Source organism: Triticum aestivum, chromosome 6B (genome assembly GCF_018294505.1).
Source record: "Triticum aestivum cultivar Chinese Spring chromosome 6B, IWGSC CS RefSeq v2.1, whole genome shotgun sequence".
In the NCBI taxonomy this organism is placed as follows: Eukaryota; Viridiplantae; Streptophyta; class Magnoliopsida; order Poales; family Poaceae; genus Triticum; species Triticum aestivum.
In genome coordinates, this window is record NC_057810.1 from 160,030,233 (window position 1) to 160,035,163 (window position 4,931).

Genomic DNA, 4,931 nt, shown 5'->3' on the forward strand with positions numbered 1-4,931 from the left:
GGGATGCGACGCGCAGGGGTGCTCGTCTGCAGGGGCGCGCGGCACGCGGTGCTGCGCCATGGCGCGGCGGCCAGATCCGGGGCGCCGCATGTGGATGGTGCTCTGCCGTCGCCCCCGCACGGATCTGTGGTGCGCCGGTCGCGGGTGGCGTGCGTCGGGCTCCGGGACACCCGGATCTGGCGCGTAGGAGACATGCTGGGCGGGAGAGCTCCGGGCAGCGTGGATCTGGACGTGGTGGCACATGGTGACCGCGGCCGGTTCGCGACCGCGGGCGGTGCTGGGGCAGAAGGGCCCGGCCGTGGTTTGGATGCGGGGTGCAGGACCTGTTCTGGTGTCTGCAGGCCCGTCGTCGGGGGAGGCTTGATGGTGGCCCTGCACAGCGATGGCGCGCTTGCTGTGTGTGGGGTGCACAGCCCAGTGGAGGCAAGGGTCGACTTCGGCTACTACGTGGGAGTGGCTATCCCGGGAGAAAGCCTGGCCGGTGCTGGCCGGCCGGCGGCGACGGCGCCTGTGGGCGTCGCCATCCTTCTTAGAGGCGTCGTCAGGAATCTCACAGCCGGATCTCCCGGATCAAGTACTTCGGGTGAAAACCTAGATCCTGCTGCAGGGTCGGACGGTGGCGTCGTCTTGAACGTCGTTCCCCTCTTTAGGGCGCCGTCTTGAAGACTTTGATCCCTGTAGTGCCTTCCTACGACTGGGCGTGCACAGTGGCTTCTGTGGCAACGATGACGGCGGTGGGCAATGTCGGAGGTGTGGCCTTGGTCGTGGTAGCTGGCTCTTCTTCTCCGGCGTGTCCGTGGGAGTGCCTCGACTGTCTGTTGTTGTGAAGTCGAAGTCGCGGTGGGAGACCGGTGGTATACGATGACGCGTGACAGGTGGTTCGTTCGGTAATCCTCCGTGACGCCACCCCTGCTCAGTTTCATTAGTAGTCCATCAACGGAGTCGGAGCTGCGATGTCTAGTGTGGTCTGTAAGGAGTGTTGTGCTGCAGCTACTAGAGCAGCTGTTTTTCTTTTTGTCTTTTGATCTTCGGATCTTTTGGTGCTAGGACCTTCATCATCTTGTTGTTTTCAGCTGCTTCCTGCTATTATCAATGAATGCCAGCAATGCTGGATCTTTCAAAAAAATAAAAATATATTAGTGGTACGATATCATATACACATCTCAGTTGCGGGGTTTAACTTGTACGTGCGCACATGTATAGAGCAATAATACAATATGGCTAGCTAGCTGATGGTCACAGTACTTACCCAGTCTAGTACTCCTAGATAAGAACAGTGGTACTACGTACTGATTGACTGGGCCCCGTGATGTATTTTCGTCTACGGATACGTACGTACGTCCATCCACCGGTCCGCCGACCAATCATAGAGCACGAGTACGTAGTGCAAGTATTTACTCCAGCATACATATGCAACAAACCATCGGTATAGGCCTAGGAGCACTCCATGGACTATAAAGTTTCCCATGGTTCGGTGCAAAAAACTACTATAGTACTACATCGACAACTGGTTACGAGTATGCGTGACGGAGGGGGAAGTCGCGTCACCGTCACGTACGATTAATGCACGTCGAGTCGTCATAAACATACAATAAAACTGAAAAAGTACTAAATCGGTTGGGCCGCAGACGCTGCATGTACGCCATGCCATGTGTTCAGTTAAAGCGTGGCGCCGTAGATAAGTATACGAGTCGCAACTCGCAAAGCGTGCAATACCGGAGACTAGTACGTAGCAGGTTGCCATATTCCTGATCTGATCGAGCCTTCGGCTTTCTTTCTTCCAGGAGAAGAAAAGAAAGGCGATCTCGCCTCGTGCTGCCAGGGCCTCTTCCTTCGCCGCCGTCCTCCGGTGGCTTTCCACCGCTGACGACCTCGGTCGTTGGTGATGAGGGGGATCGCCGGATTCACGCGTGTCGATTGTTTTAGGCATTAGTTTTTTAGAGTTTTGGGTTGTTCATTGTCATGGTATCGGCAGTGGCGATGGCGGCGCCGACTAATAAATCTTCAGATCCTTCCCCAACGAGGCGATCCATTTTTGGGGTGGATTTGAAAACCAGACTGTTCAAGCAAGGATGGTGCGGCGGCGACAACATTCTCGTGGTGGACCTGTGTCCTCGGGCTCCGCCGTTGCGACGGCGTTTGCTCCAGCGTCGGCGTGGAGCTTGGGAGGTAGTCTAGGAGCGGATGCAGATTGTAGTCTGCATCGACGGCATCGGGAAGATGATGGATCTGGCACTAGTAGGAAAACACCTATTAGTCCCGGTTCGTAAGGGCCTTTAGTCCCGATTCATGAACCGAGACTAATGGGTCGTTACTAATACCTCCACCCATTAGTCCCGGTTCAAACACGAACCGGGACCAATGTGCCTCCACGTGGCCTGTGCGCTGAGCCCAGTCAGGGGGACCTTTGGTCTCGGTTGGTGGCACCAACCGGAACCAAAAGTCCATTTTTTTAGAAAAGTGGCTGTTTTAGGGGTTATTTTTAGGTTGTTATTAGCTAGCTAATAGAGAGAAGTGTCCTCTCTTATATCTTCGTCCTTGGTTTACCAACGCTGCTAATATATATGTTCATTTCACCTGCTGATATAATAACTCATGCATGCTCGCATCATACATCATCATATATAATAATAAGTCCTACTAATCATGCATCATCATACAACTTCTACTCGTTATTAATAATAAGTCATACGATCATCATCCTCATAGTCATCGAACCCAACCCTACATAATTGTTCTTAGCACATGATCATCAGTATCAGGTAGGACCTAAACACCCTTAAGATAAAATAGCATAAAACAATATAGACCCTGACTCTCCATTATGAAGAATGGCGATCATCATCTCTCCAATTCTTGTCCTTTGCTGCTTTTTGCTTCCAAGAAGCTCCTTACGACTGTCCATACATTTTTTCCATTCTTTGATTGTGATGTCTCCACTTTTTTTAGAAACCCGGTATGGACAGTTGAGATTTGTAGGAAGACCTGGTTGTATGTTCAAAACATGAAGGGTACCGTGCGTATACATCAGATGAGACACACAATCATTCGGGATTATCTGTTGAAAAACATAGTAATAACTTCATAGTTAGCAATGATGTACTAGTTTTAGAGGTGTGCAAAAAGATGCACGAATGTCGTAATATTAAAAAATCTTACCAGCGTATCTCCATGGTAGTTACCGTAGTTCAACATGTGCACCAGTGGCACGTATTGACCATAATGTTGAGGAGTTTGATTGTAGATATTGTAATTCTCAAGATTAGTATAAAATGCGACGAGGTGATTTTTCTCATGATAAGTTAATTCGGAGCCTTCGGTGTAATAGGTTCTGTCTACCATTTTTCGCACAAATTCTTTGAAGAATGAAAATAAGCTATCAATGGAAATAAGTTGTCAACTATTTTGAAATAAACAATATAAATTACTTAATAACTATGTTAAGCTCACATGGAGGAAGAATTGGAGGTGTATCCACAAGGACGCAAATCAAAGGTCTCTCTTGCTCGATTGTAGGATCACCAAGATCCATGGTGACAAGCATACCCTCATCAAAATCATACATCTTGCAAAGTGCTTCCCAATTTTTGCAACCAAAATGGGTTACACTCTGAGCATTGTACAACTTTACTTGAAAATCCACACCATGATGGGTACTTAGAATAATTTTTTTGGTTTCCATACTTTCATGGTCTTCAAAACTCATCCTCTTCAAGACATAGCGTCTTGCAAAGCATGGGATTAGCTAGTCGAAGTGAAAAAGATGAAAAATACACGTTAAAATAGTTGAAGTCATGCTTAATTACAAAAAAAACTATTGTCGTCGTTGCGTACGTATGAACATCGAAGGTCTCCTCGAGCTTAATGCTGAAGCGCCGATCTTCGTCCAGCTCAATGAACCTGTCGCACATACCTCGGTCATCGTGGCACCAGTCGCACTCCGTCGGGCGGTTTTCGTCGACCAAGTACGACATTTCCGACCTATGTTCATAATTCAAATATTAATCACGGGTTGACTATCGGTGATGTACGTAGCTCCTCTTTTCATTCCCGAGTGCAATATTACACCAAATTGTCTAGCACACGGGAATAAAGGAGAATTTATCCAATATGAGCATTCAATAAGCAAAACCAAATCATAAAATAAACAAAACCAAATCATAAAATAAAGTAGTATTCAAATTAGCATGCATTCAATAATTATAAGCAAAAGTACATCATCTCTTGGTGCCCGTACATCGTCGAATATTATCACTAATATAGCATCACTAATACAACTAGAACCGTAGCGCCCGACGGGTATCGTCGCGGGCGGTGGACACCCAAAGATAAAGAACCATCACAGGATCATAGCTCTAGTGAGATCCCTGAAGAACCTGCCAGGTATTGTCAAACCTGCCCTCCAAGGCAACCATGTAGCGACGGACGTGCTCGTCCTCCTCGCTGACACGGTGACATACCACCTCCGTAGTGTCTGGAAGCCTTAGCACCGTCACTGGCCCACGCGACCGCCACCAAACAAGGATCGGGTCAACATCGGGCTGCCTCCTCACCAACCTACGTCCCCGGAAGGTAGCACCTCCCAATACCAGCCCGGCGGAGCCCAGTCCCGAACATGGCCCTGATCAAGCAGGCCTCCACCGCCGAGTCGACGACGACGAGGATGTGGGATAGGCATCGCCGACGTTGATGCGGGAACTACTTCTATATATAGTTAAATAAAGTAGTTTTACTAATTAAATCAACTATCTAGTTCAACTACTAAGCACTTACTATAAATAAATAAAGTAGTACTTACTAAAAACAAACTACTTTTATATATAGTAAAATAAATTAGTTTATTAAATCAACTAGCTAGTTCAACTATATATGAAGCACTTACTATAAATAAAATAAAATAGTACTTACTAAAAATAAACTAGTATTTTTCT